The 17,058-nt window shown below is 42.8% G+C and overlaps 1 protein-coding gene across 2 annotated transcripts in view; it reads left to right on the top strand.

Moving 5' to 3' along the window:
• Positions 1-17,058, top strand: part of SLC22A16 (solute carrier family 22 member 16) — a 466,664-nt gene that overhangs the window by 292,239 nt on the left and 157,367 nt on the right. The gene's annotated exons all lie outside the window — the stretch shown is intronic.

The following is a 17,058-nucleotide window of genomic DNA, read 5'->3' on the forward strand; positions in this document are numbered from 1 at the left end:
TTCTGAGCAAATACACAGATAATTGGGACAGAATGCATTTCATTCTTATAACATGTACAGCAAAGTACAGTGCCGCGGAAAAAAAGACAAAAAATTATTTTAGTGTTCATGATAGTGCACTATTGGTATATTTTAGTGCTTATTTCTAAGATTCAAACATTCGGCTCATTTACTCGTCAAAGGCAAATATAATTAGATGATGTGCAAAAAGAGAAGAATTGGCGAGGTTATTGTAAGACTGCAGACATGTCACTAAGGATTGTAATTAAGTTTAATGCAGCAGTTGTGTTGCACACTGGATATAGAGTAGGATGAGATTAAGTTGAGACATAAAACAAGACACTGTGCTATGATCAAGTACAATATTGCGGCCAACGAAGACACACACAAAAACTCAGAAAGAACTGATTTGAGTAAAGCATTTTGCAAACAAGCCATAGAACTAGATAGCACTAATTAGATGTATTGTAACATTCAATTACTCTTTTCTAGCATTATGCAGAAAAAGGTGAAAATAAAGATCTATCACCGTAACCTCATTTCTAAAAAGAAATGCTAATTATAAATATCCTTAAAGAATATATAATTGTTAAAAGAGTTGCTGAGGTTATCAGCAGTTTAATGTCATAGGTACACATAGGGATTTCTCAAAATATTCTTGATTTTTCTTTAGGTCCAGCTATTTGTATTGTAAATAGTTTCTAAATTTGTACAGTACCTACTGACCCTTCATTAGAGTAGGGGCATAAAACTCGCTGGCATTTGCTGGAAACGTTTTACAAATGTTGCTTGAATTTGGATATTATCTAAACTCAAATTGGTAGAGCCTTATATGCTGTTGCAAGAGCAACAAGATCTATATCAAAAGGTGATATTGTCTATTGGCAATCTTTAAACTCAACATCTATTTTTGAAACTCAATGTATCTATTTTTAAAAAACATGAGTAACTGTGTATGTATATATATTATAGAGGTTCGCTGTCCATTTCATAATTAAGGATATAGTACAACATCTAAAGAAGTACAGAGAAGGTTGGGGAAAAAGTTAATTTTTTACCATCTTAGGTCTTCCACAACTGTGACTAAATCAAGGCTGAGGTGCCCCTGGTCTAGGGCTTAATTGCACAGACCTTTCAGAAGCTCTATCCTGTTTCAAAGTCTCGAAATTTCTTTAAGGACTCAAAACTTCTATATTAAATCCATGTTAGTGACAAGTAAATGTAAAAACATCTATACCTTTTTAGACCGTGCAGTGCGATTTTGCACGCGCTGTAAATAACACACCTAACGTACCTTCCTCTCAATTGACTTGCAAACGATTCGCCATCAGTGTCAGCTCTTCCGCAATGGTGGAGGAGTGTCGCCCCACTCAGTGCCTCAGAGCCAGTAAATGAAAAATCAAACTATAATTTTATTTTTCATTTTCCGCTTCTGAACCAGCCTGTGAAGGGAGGTGCAGGGCATTGGGAGGAGGAGTGCGACGTGCACTCCACTCTCTAAGTGTGCATATATGTGTTGGCCAACCGTCTCAGGCCGACCAAAACACAAATGAGTACTTAGGTTTCCTTCAGCTCAGCTGCATTAAGCAGCCTGGCTGGAGAAACCCCACAGACTCCTTGGTCTGAGCAGGGCATCTTTCCTGCCTGCTCAGACCAATCCCCGTGCTGCTCTGCAGCACATTTATTTATGGGAGTCCGTGTCTTGGCCTCAGTGCTTACTCATCGAGGTGATCTCAATCAGCTGGCATGGTCGATTGATAGATGGAGGTGCAGCAACGCCTCATCTCCGTGTGAATTTTGTGCTGACCATGCCAGCAGCCAACCCACACGGTCTGGGGTCGCATGAGTGCAGGATGAGTTTGCAGTTTAGTTGAGGAATCTCAGACGCTCCAATAATGAAACATGCTCAAAGTGTGCTTTCGCAAGCTGTCGGATGTAGGTAGGTTTGGGTATAGATTGCATTTCCAGTCTCGAGCGTGTTTTCAATGTGTGTTATGTAGTTATCTACTTGCCTACGTATGTTCCAGTTTAACCCCATGCTACAGTCTCTAATAGTCACTTTAAAGTCGACCCACTCACTCAACTTGCTTGCGGCCATATGACCATTTAGCTCAAAGTGTTCCGATATAGCCGTCCCTAGCTCAGCCCAAAATGGCGGGTCCTCCAATGCTGCAGGTTGGAGGCACCATGTGGGTATGGCGGGTATGTCCGCTTCCCATATGAGGCCCAATTACTGTGGGTTGTGGTCCAAGTTTGTGCAACCTAAGTAGTCTGTCTATTGGATGAGAGGGAAGAGGGTGGCTGTCCCAACAGTTCGGTCAACCCTGACATGCAGATTGTGCGGTGAAGAGTAGAATGAGTATACCCGTGTGTCGGGATTGCGGATCCGCTATATGTCTACAAGACCCCAGTGTTGCAGCCAGTCACAGAGCGCCTGAGCATTGGATATGGGCATAGTACGTGGAAGGGGAAGAAAGGAGCAGGTTAGTGTGGTGTGTAGTAAAGCGTTAAAGCCGCCCCTCCATTAGCCATGGAATCTCACTCCACCCTGACAGTACCCTAGATAGTTTGCGAGAGAATGGGGTTTGGTCTGTGTTTGGGGCCGTATAGTGCCCCTAATATAAGCTGCCAACCATTTAGGCAGCCACGTATTAATACATGATGGCCCTCACTATCCACTACCACCTCATCTGCCACAAACGGTGTTCCCGGCTTCACCCAGATCAGGACTCCCCTGATATAGGAGGTATAGTCAGTGGCAAATATGTGGCTGCGCCAGCGCCATCGAAGTCGAGTGGCCTCGGCTAGGGTTAGGTGCGTCTCCTGTAGTAGGGCTATGTGGGCAGACCTGCGTCTGAGATATGAATATACAGCTTAGCATCATGAGGGCATGTGCATGCCTCTAATATTCAAAGTGACAATAGAATTGTGACTCATTGGTGGATTGCATGAGGGCCCGTTTAACAGGGAAGTGTGTATTCCCGCTACATATATTAGTTTGGATGGGTATGGTAGGTTGAAAGGGCCAGGTCTTTTAGGTCAACAGAACATAACTTGGGGGGCATATAGAGAACCTTAATATTTTTAATATTGTAGGGCAGAGGGGCAACAGGTTTCCACCCAAACTGTGTTAACTGTTGTCAGCAGCTAGCAACCTTGTAGGCTGGTTAGAGGGAGCTTGAGGTCACGAAAGCCAAGGTGTGGAACCCCTTGTGCACATAATGTGTATATACCAATTATGATCATTCAATATCAGTCATCTGTAGAGATTTTCGTGTTTGTACACTGTACATACTTATCAACAGCGAATCTTCTGGTACATTTGGAACCCCCACTCCTGTTATTAAATAGTGTCAATCACTTGCATATACAAATCAGTACAATAAGGAAGCGAACATCTGCGGGTTGTACATTATCACCCGGTCGGGCATCTCTGGCGGGTCAGATAATGCCATCCGCGGTGTGTTGGGTAAGCTCAGGTGGAGCCACCAAGTCTGCTTTGGACAGCCATGTGCCAGTGGAGTCATCATTGCTCAGTGATTTTTTTTGTAGCTGGCATCTTGTTCCAGTCTCATGGCACTCTCCCGCATAGCAGATGCTATCTGCAAGGCCAGTCGTTGCTCCATGATAACTTGTTCCAAGTTCGGCATCGTCTTGAGTTGAGGTGGGTTGTTCACCTTCTTGTGATGTCCTCGTCTGCGGCTTCTCACATTTCCCTTGCACCTCTCTCATTTGCGGATGGAGGTCATGCAGTGGCACATCCGGTGGATTTCATCCAGTCCCACCCCTTTTCAGGAGAGTCAAAAAAGTGTGCAGTCCTGTTTGCTACATCTCAAAGACGGACAGTGAACAGGAGTGAATTACGTATGTCAAGGTCTCTAAGGCGCCGCTTAACTGCCTGAAAGGAGCTCCTTTGCCTCTGCAACGCCCTGGTGTAATCAGTAAAAGATCATTACAGGGGGTTCTCCCCTCTTATTTCGTGTAGTTTGCGAGTCTCGTGCAGGATGGATTCACGATCTCTATAGTGCAGAAGACAGAACAGGAAGGGTCTAGGGTTCATGCCAGGTGGTGGTTTGCGCGCTGGTACCTGGTGAGCGCATTCAACCGCGTAGTAAGTTGAAAGCTCAACGTCCATCAGTAGGGTGCAGATCCAATTTTCTGTGTATGCTACCACATTTTGACCCTCCACTCCTTCAGGGAGGCCAACCACTCGTATGCTGTTCCTACGAGTGCAGCCCTCTGCATCTTCCGCAATGCACTCTAGGACTTGTATGCGATCTAGCAGTATCTGTACCAAGGTGGTTGTCTCACTTGTTACTGGTTGACGCTCCGTTAGTGTGCGTTAGACATTTTGCACTTTGTCCAAGAGCTTGCTATGATCAGCATTTAATTGAGTGAAATTTGCAGTGACCTTATCAATGCTGCTATCTTGTATACATGATGTATGTGTTTAATCTATTTTTATCAATATAATTAAAAAAACCTTTTTACAACAGTATATTTTTTTGTGTTATAGTTCATAAATTTTTTTCATAATTTTTGTCTTTAAATAGCCAGTGTTTGTCTTGTAATTTGGCCTGGGTTGATACCTTCGCATTTAAGTTACATGGGTTTCCCATTATCCCATTCAAAATACCTTGTTGTATCATGGACTCAATCACTGGTGTAATCCCAGTAATAGTTTCAGTGGTGAAGGTATACTGCAGGGTTTTCTGTTACTCATCGTTTGGCTTTACATTAATGTGGACAGGTTCAACTCCTTTGATGAGATCTATGTCGTTTCCTAATAAGTCCCACATTTCGGGTGTTACAGTATCTATAAGATTTGGGAGCAAATCATCATTTGTCATCATGGGGAACAATCCAATATTTGGACCATGGTTTGCCAATTTAAAGGCAACATCCTCATCTTGAGTCTGGAACTCCTAGCAGATGTACAGGACTTGAATCACGCACCACAAACTGGTAATCTTCCTCAAAGGACCCTATTTAACAGGCACCTCTTCTGCCACTGAGCTTGTTATTTGCTTGTTTGCAACTCCTACAACTTGGACTCTTCTTCCCAAGAGGGATAGGTTTGGAACTTCCGCTGTTCTAATAGGAGAACAACTAGAACCAGTATTAATCAAAAACGATACGGGATGGCCATTTACTTTACCTTCTATGAATGGACCACACTGTTCTATCTCTAAGACTGTGCCTAGCACAAAATCGTCCTCCCCCCTCAGGGACTGTCTTTGGAACAAGTCAGAGCCATAATCATCAGTCATTTCAATCATAGGGTACCGTTGAATTTAGGAAAGGATTCTGCTTCAAATGTAGTGCTCAATTTGGGTTAAACCTGGGAACATTTACATTCTGCTATGGCATCGGGCTTGTGGACCTTACATCATCAGGCCTTGAGACACATCAAAGTTCTGTGCTGTAGGTCTCTGCACACTTTGTGACTGTACAGAGTTATTATCTTGGGGTTGTGTGAAGCCTACGTTCTGAACCTGATTTCAATTTATTATATTACTTGGATTAAGATGACATTCTGCTTCCATTGGCACAACTTCTTGCAATAATGGCACAGGTTTGTTCTTTTCCAAGGTGCTCCATCAATTCCAGTACTCAGGTCTGTTGGGACAGTGCGACCTCTACCTTGCTGTAGAAATCAATTTCCACCTTGCATTAGCTCCCTATTGAAACACTCTTTGCATACGACCAACATTCCCTTCAAAAGGTTGACTTAGATTTCCCTTCTGCATGGCTCTCATCTGCACCACCATACATTTTTCCTTCAGCCGCTTCTGTTGCATTTCAATTTCAGCACTACAGCATTTTGCATACCTCAGGATTTCATTGATCGGTTTATTCTGCCAACAGATCAAATGCAGGTTAATCATCAAGGCAATTTCACTTCTGAATCCTGACACAAATCGAAACATAAAATTTCCACAAAAAAACAAAACATAAAATTTCCCATATCTTTTGGCTCAAGGTTCTCTGTTCCACTATACTGTTTAAACACCTGCAACAACCTTTCATAATAAGCATAAACTGACTCTTTAGGCTTCTTAGTTGCTCTGTGAGTCTTAACCCAATCAATGTTTTTTTAGCTGATACCTTTCCTTTCAAAAAGGTTATACACTGCTGACACTTTCCCATCACCAACTCTGATGGGGCATTCATCACTGGATTTCTTGGAGGCTCCCCCTCCGGCTAATTCACAGACACTTTACATTCCGCCCACAAATCACTTGGTACCACAATGTCAAAAAAACTATCCAAATCTATCCACAAGAACTTTGACATTTTCACAAATTGTTCACCCCACTACTGGGTTCTCTCCCAATTTTGGAAAATCATTATTTAATGACGCAAGATCACTTCTGCTCCAAGGCACATGGACATAACCTCCACCTGGCACTTCCCTCAACGGGAAAGCTGATGTGCACTCTCCCTTCACTGAGGACAGAGGCAGTTTTCCACCTGGTTTCTTGTTGGCCTTCTTTTTCGCCTATCTGCCTTCCCACTTGTCTAGCTGACTCCATTTTCAAATACAACCAATTAATTCCTTCATTTGCACTTTCATTCCTGATGTTCTCCTGCTAGTTATGAAAAGAGTGCGCTGTCTAAAAGTAGAACAGCGTCCCCACTCAGCACACTTTATCGAGGTCAAAAACGTCAATAGTCAGTATATACTTTTCTTCACGTGGTTTATTTACTCATTATGTAAATATCTTCTTTCTTCTTCTTCAATAATCATACATCTTTTTGGAAAGCATGAATCATGTTTTTCATAAATCAATGAACAACACAACAAACCGGGGGTCTAAAGGCCACAGAAATATGGCTGGCTAATCACACTCTCTTATTAGTAGAGTATTGTCTGTAAATTTACAGGAAAAGCCATAAAGTAAAAGTATATCAAGAAAAGACAGAAAAGAAACATTAAATGTGATATGTGGTAGGAATCAGCTATTCATGATGTCCGGATAACTATCAACTTTTTCAAGGTTATCAGTGTTATCATTTGGTCAAATGGCTCAAAAGGTCAGTGTATCTCTTGATCAATAGAGTCCCAAGGACTCAGCCGAATACCGCCCACATTCACTCTAAACAGTTCAGCGGGAAACTGACCAAAGAAAGGATGAAAGCAGTGTAAAACAAAAAAGTGAGTGAAGTGATAAATAAAATAGGGTGGTGTGCCCTGACACAAGAACAATTTATTAAGCACAGACACACCCCCTAGCTAAAAACAGAACAGTGCAAAACGCAGTTCGAAAAAATAACTGCCATAAAGAGCCGACATGTTTCAGCCAAGTGGGCTATGAGTCCCTAGGCTTTCTTCAGGGCTTCTCCTCTACTCTATTGCTACTGCTATATGCAAGTGGTCAATGGTGAAAAGTGTAAATAATCTAAGGGTGACGGGTGGTGCACAGCAAGTGTGAAACAGTTTAAAGTTGGGTTAGAAGATATTTTTGGGTGCACTCGTGGGCAGTGTCTCCGTCCGAAACACGAGTAGAAAATATCTAGAGTTGTGTACGCATAATCAATGCAAATACATCCCCACATGAGGCACACCGGGTAAAGAATAATTCATTAGTTGGTCATCCAAAATGTAGAATTTATTAGGACAACGTTCATCGTGAAAATGAAGTTGATATTATGTTCATATCAGTCCAATATTTTTGGTATACATGTCCAAGATAAGGAACAATCAAAATAGGCAACTCCAATGCATTTCGGGCGGGGCCCTTTCTCAAGGAGTGCTGTAAAGAAGACAGGAAAGGGTAAAGATCGGGATCTGAAAAACGCGATGAGAACATGAAATAAATTAAGGTGTCGATCAATGGGTGTGTAAGTGCGATTTAAAAAAACTTGGGGGTGTGCGAAGGGTAGTGTCTAATGGTGAGCTAAAGGCGGCATGTGCACTTAAAGCTAAGCGGGCGTGAGTGGCGGGCTCTGGAATCAAGGGTGCAGGAAATGACTTACTTCTACTTCGATGTAACGCGGCGCGTTACTGACGAGTTCTGGAACTTGCCGAGAACGCTATGGGGAGGTGGCCGGGGAACCGGTGAAAAAAGCTGGAGGTGGGGAAATCGAAAACAGACTGTGGATAGAGGGGGCTAAGTGTTAACCATGGCGAAGCCATGTTGGAGTGGTGAAACGGGGATGAAATAGGCCGAGTGTTGGTCAAACCATGAAAAAAAGGGTCGAGTTAAAAAAGTGCAAAAGGGGCAGTAAGAGGCAATGTAAAGTAGTCAATCAATTATAAGTAGCAACTATATTCAAATCGATCGTTGAGGCCGAAAGGCTTCTGTGTCTGTAGACGGAACATCCATTCCAATTCTCTTTTTAAGAGCAGTCTGTTGTTATCGGTTCCTTCTTTCTTGCTGACGATCTCGAGGATGATGAATTGCAGTTGGGCGATGGTATGGCGAGCTTCAAGAAAATGTGTCGCAATATTAGATTTCTCATTTTTGAGTCTGATGTTGGATTTGTGCTCATTCAAACGTGTCTTGATTTTTCTTTCTGTTTTGCCAACATATAGTTTGCCGCAAGGGCATTTCAAGGCATATATCAGATTGGAGGAGTCGCATGTGGCATTAACTTGAAGTTTGATGGCGTTGCCTTTCATGGGATGACAGATGGTATTACCTTTTATGATACAGTTACAATGGCTACAATTGAGACAGGGCTGAGTGCCTTTGTAGTGTTTGGCAACGATGGTAGGATTAGACAATATTTCTTTAATATTCTTGCTTCTTGTGTGAGCAAACAAGGGGGGAGTTTTGAACATATCTCCAAAATCGGGTTCGATTTGAAGAATTGGCCAATGTTTGAGTATGATCTTTTTGTAAGTTGTACTTGCTGTAGAATATTTGGAAACAAGAACGATACGTTGTTGTTCTTTAATAGGTTTCTTGGTGAGAGCCTCTTGTCTGGTTATTTGTGCCACTCGGGTTTGTGCCTCAGTTAGAATCTGTGCTGGGTACCCTCTGTCGAGGAATCGGTTGTGCATTTCATTCATGCGAGTCTTCATGGTGTGTTCATCTGAAACTATGCGTTTGACACGTAACAGTTGGGAGAACGGCAGGTGTCTTTTTAGCGACTCTTGATGATAACTATTATAATGTAATGTGTTGTTGCGATCGGTAATTTTTCTATGAAGATCAGTTGTGAGACCATTTTGGGTGATTTTTATGTTGACATCCAGAAATGTAATTTCAGTGTCACTGATCTGCCATGTCAATTTGATCCGTTCGTCCTTAGAATTGAGATGGTGAAGAGATTGTTCTAGAGATTCTTTGGAGTCCGTCCAGACGATGAATAAATCGTCGATGTATCTGACGTACATTTTTATTTTTGCATGGAAGTTGGTGTTGCCATATATGTGTATTTTCTCAAAATTCTCCATATAGATGTTGGCATATGTGGGGGCAGCGCAATTTCCCATCGCCATTCCGGAAAGCTGGAGGAACCATTCACTGTTGACTTGAAAATAGCTATGATATAAAGTGTATACCATTAGTTCCATAAGGAAAGATTGCATGGAAACGTCAATGTCACTGTTTAGTAGAGCTTGCTCAATGGCTTCAATGCCTCCCTGGTGGGGGATGGATGTGTATAGGGAGTTAACATCAGCTGTGCACAGTATGTATTGGTTATTGTCATCGACTTGAATGTTAGCCAATTTAAGCAAGAATTCGGTTGTGTCCTTGATATAGCTGGCAGCTTTGGTAACAATGGGTTGCAGATATCTGTCTATCAGTTTACCTGGAGATTCATGAATTGAACCTTTGGTAGAAACAATGGGCCGAAAAGGTGGATTTTTGAGGTCCTTGTGTATTTTAGGGCTCATGTGAATAGTGGGACTCCTGGGATGCTCCAGCAATAAAAAGTTTTTTGTGCGTTCTGGAATGGTGTCATTTTGAAAAGCTCTCATGACTATGTCTTTGAGGATATTCTGAAACTCCCTAGTCGGGTTGTTGTCGAGTTGCATATACAGAGTGGTGTCTCGTATATGTTCTTGAAGTCGTTGTGTGTACATGGTGGTATCTAGAATAACCAATGCTCCGCCCTTGTCAGCTTTTACGCATCTAATTTCCTCATTGTTGGCCAAGGATTTAAGGGTGTCTCGGTCTTTCGTAGTAAGGTTCTGATGTCTGGAATTTCTATGGAAGTTGATTTTAGACACTTCATTGCGGACCAATTTTTCAAATAGGTCGATTGACTTGTGGCTACTTGGAGCCTGGTATGTGCTAGGCGGTCTGAGGCCTTTGAGTTCATCAGGTTTATTCGCTGTGGTAGGTGGCAAGATGTTTTCATAAAAGTGACGTAACCTAAGTTTCCTTACGAGTTTGAAGGTGCTCACTTCGAGTTCCAATAGATTGGTATGTGCTGTCGGAATGAAAGATGTGCCTTTCTCGAGTAGGTTCATCTGGTGTGGGGTAATGGTGGTGCTCGAGATATTGATGGCTAAGTGTTCTTTTTTGGTTTGGGATCCTTCGTGGAGACTTTGCTCCGTGTGGTTGGGGCGGTTGATTCTTTTTCTTTTGTTCTGGCCCCTCCTGAGTCTTCGGCGGTTTCCGTGCCACACTCTAAAAAATGAACCGCAGAGGTTTGATTTTGTGTCGTTGTAGACGTGCTTGCTTGTTCATAAGCTGGTCTCGGAGTTGTGTTTTTTCGAGGTGGACGGGTTGAACTGTCGCTACCGGAGGATGATGTATCGGTCTGCATATTGGTAGGTCTATTGCGTCGTCGCTGGGCGTAGATGTCTGCCCAGGAGTAGACTTCATCCAGCTTGTAGTCAAGCGTGTCTCTGCGAAATTTCCTGATTTTTCGCTCATTTATTTCATTCTGGTGTTTGTCGAGTGTGGTTTTTAAGTCCTCCAATGTGTTAGAAACTTCCTCTGGTGTCAGCATCTCTTTGAGTTCTTTGTCAATTTCTTTGATTTCCTGTTCAAGTTCTTTTAGAATACCAGAGAGTTCTTCAACGATTAGAAGAATGAGGTCGAAGCTACATTTATTCAGTATTCCATCCATTCACGCGATGCGGTGGCCATCTACAAATATGCTGGCGAACCTGGTGACAGCATCAGTATGGGTTTATAAGGGTACAACAGGCGGTATCAGGAAGTGCTAAACATTCATGTATACATACTATAGATCTCACTGTATATTAGTACTCTGGACAAGGGGGATGATGAGGGTACGTTGGAAGAAAATGTCATAAGTCATAGCCCTCTCTCACCGATATCGAACTGACCACTTGTTCAGCCTACACACATATATAAAGTTGCATTCATGTTCATACTCCTCCAATGCTTTAACTATCCATTTTAGGTAAACACACTGTTGAGAATTGATTGTCAAGCATGTTATGATAGTGGGATATGTCTATATTTAGTATAACCTGGGCCCTCTAGTAAGTGCGAAATACAACCGTTAGTCTATATGTTTGACCAAGGTATGTCATCGTTAAGTCCCAAGAAATCTGTGCGCAGCTTAAATATCCACCTTTGTTCTTTGATGAAAAGATATCTAGAGACATCACTTATATGAGCTGGTATCATGGGTTTCTCCAATAGCGTCCATTGGAAATCTTCTTCACCATGTTGTTTCTCTACAAAATGTTTTGTGAGTCTTGTAATGGTTTTCTTACACCGAAATGAACTCTTGTGTTCCAGCATGCGTACACGTACTTTTCGAGTTTTCATGCCAACGTGTCTTGTTGAACATGGACAAGTCAGTAGATAAATCAGATTCTGACTATTGCAATTGGAAAACTGCAGTTGATCCCAAGGTCGGTCAGTCCCTATATCTATACTAGTTGTGTGTCTAGTTTGTGAACAGATGTAACAACTTCCACAGGGGTGATGACCCACCACTGCAGGGAGGTTCAAAAGGGTACCGACTGTTCTGTTAGAAACTGTCTTAGGGCGAGTGTGGACCAGCCGGTCTCGTATACTACGTGCCCTCTTGAATGCAAATAAAGGTTGCGCAATTTTCTCACTGCTGTGATTGAGAATATGCCAATGTCTCCGGACTATCTTTATAATATGATTGGCTTTAGTACTGAAAGTACTCACAAAGTTAGTTTTGGAACCGGGGGCTCTAATAGTGCTTCGAGATAATTGTTCTTAGCTCGCTTCATGGAGCGTTTAATCAGAGCGGATGGATGTCTCTCAGTTAATTGTTTAATCAGCCCCTCCGAATGGTGGCGAAAAGATTGGTCGGTGGAACAATTTCTCCGTACCCGTAGAAATTGCCCATATGGCAAATTCCCTAAGGGCCTTGGGATGCTGGCTCTCATATTGCAATAAAGAGTTCCTCGCCATGGGTTTACGGTAGAGCTCACTCTGCAAGCCTGCAGGGGTTACATATATGGACAGATCCAAGAATGCTAACTTTTCTTTGCTGATTTCTACAGTGAACTTTAGATATTGATTGGCGTTGAGCCATTGATGAAAAGCCTGAATGGACTCATAATCACCTCAAACAAACTGAATGTGGCTAGGTGCACAGCGAAGTTTAGTTGAGAAAGTTTGTGACTTGGGTTAATGAAATTTTTGTAGGCTTGGGTGCTCCAACAGGTAGCGTAACCGTCCAGGTTCGCTGAGTGAACAAAGCGGTTGATAGCGCACAAACAAAGTGAGTGCGTCCCTGTTATTAGGCACACCGTGTGGGTTAGTCCTTGATGACTGACTCCAGGAGGTGATTAAACAAAGTTCGATAGTTTGATTTGAAACATATTTTTATTTAGTAGATTTCTTAGTTCATTTATATCATTAATTATCCTTCAAACATAATCCTCCAAACAGAAAAAATGCAACTGCTCCAATGCATTTCGGGCGTGGCCCTTTTTTGAGGAGCTCTGTTGGTAAAAATGAAATACTTAAGATACGCTTCAAAACACAATTAGTCATCACATGATTTCAATGTTGTTAAACGTTCTATACAGTTTCAAAAGACAGCGGAATAGCCTGTGTTTATCGTAGCGGATAAGGGTCAAGTAGTGCGTATTGGCAAAGTAAATGAAAGAGAACCTACCAGGGTTTTCTTGGGCGGGATGTGAGGATCAGGGTTTGTAGCTGCGAGAAAAACGAGCGGGGTGTTAAAAATAGAAACCCGATGTGGCGGTGGGTACAAGTTACATACCGGCAGTTAAAAAGTTACAAACCGGCTGTCAGATAAACTTACTTCATGCTGAAGTTGAATTCGTTTGGACGAGTGAAGGGCTTCTCCTTGTGGACAGGTTGACTGTGTGCGCGAAGGTGTTTAACCTGGATTGGGAGCCGGGGGTGATCGTGACGTTGAAAAACTGAAAACGGACTATGATTAAGTGTAGGGTAAGTTTGGAAGCCATGTTAATGTGGCTTGGGAATGACAGTGATTGACTTAACTAAACATCGTGTATAACAACATATGACATTGTTCAATTGGTAACATAAAATGAAACGAAACCGCATTCATTCCCTGATCCTCACATTTTATTTTTACCAACAGAGCTCCTCGATAAAGGGCCACGCCCGAAATGCATTGGAGCAGTTGCATTTTTTCTGTTTGGAGGATTATGTTTCAAGGATAATTAATGATATAAATGAACTAAGAAATCTACTAAATAAAAATATGTTTCAAATCAAACTATCGAACTTTGTTTAATCACCTCCTGGAGTCAGTCATCAAGGACTAACCCACACGGTGTGCCTAATAACAGGGACGCACTCACTTTGTTTGTGCGCTATCAACCTCATAATCACCTCGCCATACCACCAGAATGTTGTCGATGTAACGTTTCCACCAACGGATCGACGTAAAAAAGGGGTTGGTGGAGGTCAGTATGTGTTGTTGCTCAAATCGATGTACATAAAGGTTAGCTAGGCTCGGCGCAAAACCGCTGCCCATGCTGGTACCTGATATTTGGAGATAAATACTATCCTCAAAGCGGAAGAAATTCTCCTTCATTGCTAATTTAGCAAGGGACATTATGAAGGGCACTGGCGTTATATTGTCCAGAGTCACCTCCCCCAGGATGGATGTAATGACTTCCAAAGTCTCATCCTGGGGGATCGAGGTGTACAGGGACTGTACGTCGAAAGAGACTAAAAAGTCTCTCCCGGAATCAAACTCAATTTCTGGTATGACTCGGAGCACATCTTTCGTGTCCTGTAAGTACGTGGACATTTGTTGCACAAGCGGTCTAAGAAAATAATCTACAAAGGTAGATAGAGGTTCAAGAACGGAACCGAGACCAGAAATAATTGGTCTTCCGGGAGGAGGTCTCTGAGGCTTGTGCACCTTAGGTAAGATGTAGAAATACGGCATTACTGGATGTTTTTTCTGTAGAAATTGAGCCTCTCTTGCCATAATCCATCCCTCAGCGAGAGCCTCTTCTACCAATATGCTGATCTGCCTCATAAGGTTTTTAGTGGGATCTTCAGTCATACGTATATATGCCTCGGTATTGACCGATTGTCGAAGACACTCTGTCTTGTAATCAGTGGTGTCCAAGATGACAATCGAGCCGCCCTTATCCGCCGGCTTTATCGTGATCGACTGATCTTGGGATAATGTTTGTAGGCTCGATGTTCTCCTTTGGACAGATTCTTATAAGTGTTCTTCTGTGATTCCCACAGTAGGGCAACATCATCCTTCCCTGCCTGTTCAAAGACCAGAACTTGAGGGGGTACCACATGTGTGGGTGGATAAAAGGTGGAGGGTGGCTTGAGACCTGTGTTCTGAATGGAATTATCAACTGCATCGTGCTCTTTCCCTTTAAAAAAATAGTGAAGGCGCAGTTTCCAAAAGAAGTTAGCCAGTTCACATTGGACCTGGAAGGGATCCCCATTGTGTGTCATCACAAAACCTAAGCCTCTGCTTAGCACCAATTCCTCCATGGTGTTAAGCACTTTAGTGGATACATTCACTATAATGCTTGATTCCTTGATGTCCCCGGTTGTTGAGGAGTCCTCTTCATGTGACTCCTGGTTCCCATATGTGGGCCTGTCTGATCTTCCCAATGGACCTGTGGTTGTGGGTTCCGTCTCCTGCCTCGTGACCTCCGGGGACCTGCCCCTAAAACATACTGATTAGTATAGTCATTCTGAAAACCTGCACAGGGACCCATTGGGGGTTAAAAAGGATGTGGTGGGTGTATCGGGTGAGGAGGATAGCCCCAGGGAGAGGGTGGCTACCATTGTTGATAGTTAGAATTGGGGTACCCTCTGTAGGTATTAAACCTATTCGGTCGACCTCGTCCTCTTTGTTGTTGCACAGGTGTGCCAGCACTGTCTGAGTCACTACTTCCATCCGAACTTGAACCAGAATAATTGGACCCGTATCGTTTCCCATTGTTTCTAAATACAGGAGGAGAGTAAGAATCACTTGTGTACGGATACATTTTGTCATGTTTAAACTTAGACAAATCTTTTTTGAATTTATCTATCTTAGTTTGCAGGATAGAGTCCTTGAATTCTTTCGTTGTCTTATTTGACTCTTCCTGTCGTTTCTTCAACAAGGCGGAGGTTATCGTTGTTTTAATTTGGGACTTTAACACCTGTATTTCAATCAGGATGGTATTTGCTATCCTTTTGGCCGTACTGATTATTAAAATGAGCCAGTCCCGTGTACACCTCCAAGCTATCAGCGACCAGCCCTTCAAAAAGATCTTGTCCTGCAAAAACAGACGAGGAGCATTCGTGACTATTAGTCCTGGAGGTGCACAACTAGCTCTTAGATATTCGGCCATGGCTATTCCATGTACCAAGGTACGTGAATGCGATTTCTTAAGGGTAAGGACTTTGGGCCATTCATCCTCAGATCCCTGCGTTGTGTTGGGGAGATCTTCTAGAATACTTGGCATACTGTCTAATATTGACTGGTAGACTACATCATCATAAGCTAGGCCGCTCACTTCGGTCATTGTTATGATATAACTGAAACAGTGTAAAGTACCCGGGTAGGACAAAAACCAGAGAAAAACTATCACAAACAAACTACCAAAAACTACCCTACAAAGGTGTGTAGTTAGAAACTTCAACCGTTATACTTGGTCTATCATATCCCACTATCATAACACGCTTGACAATCGATTCTCAACAGTATGTTTACCTAAAATGGATAGTTAAAGCATTGGAGGAGTAGGAACATGAATGCGACTTTATATATGTGTGTAGGCTGAACAAGTGGTCAGTTCGATATAGGTGAGAGAGGGCTATGACTTATGACATTTTCTTCCAACGTACCCTCATCATCCCCCTTGTCTAGAGTACTAATATACAGTGAGATTTATAGTATGTATACATGAATGTTTAGCACTTCCTGATACCACCTGTTGTACCCTTATAAACCCCTATTAATGCTGTCACCAGGTTCGCCAGCATATTTCTAGATGGCCACCACATCTGGAGTGGAGAAGTGTGGCTCACTGGTTAGAAGCGGCAGACCCTGAAGCAGAGGTCGGCCCGGGACCAGGGTTCAATTCCCGACGCGGCAGGGTCTTGGGTCAATGTCCGCGGACTCGATAATTCTCACTTGGGTGCCTACGCTAACCATGGGTCCCACTCTACAACTCTGGGCAATAGCTTGCTTAATCTCCACAACGGCCCCAGCAACGCCGGGGATGCCTGCCTTCACCTTGGGTGCCCTCTCACAGGGAAAGCCAGGACGGGTTCCCAAGCGGTATACAGCGCCAGGACGCCACGTAACGAGGTAACAGTGCGCTTTACAAGTATACATACATTACATTACATCGCCTGAATGGGTTGAGTAGCATGACCATACAGGTGATACATGCCACTGTTATGACGCCAATTTGTGGTCATATGCCTGGGTAAGATAGGTCCCTATCGCATCTTTTTCATATATCTTTTTCATGTGTCTTCGATGTTACAAGGGGGGACAATGTACATCTCTGTAAGAATTAATAAGCATTTAAATTTGGTAGCCGCATTATCGCCACACTGCGGGTAACTAATGTGCCTTCGATATTATACAACATTTATTTTATGCAATTCGATCGCTAGAAACTACGTCATCGGTATGATGTCTTGTTGTAGGTACATGTGC

The sequence above is a fragment of the Lissotriton helveticus genome, chromosome 6 (genome assembly GCF_964261635.1).
Source record: "Lissotriton helveticus chromosome 6, aLisHel1.1, whole genome shotgun sequence".
NCBI classification, from domain to species: Eukaryota; Metazoa; Chordata; class Amphibia; order Caudata; family Salamandridae; genus Lissotriton; species Lissotriton helveticus.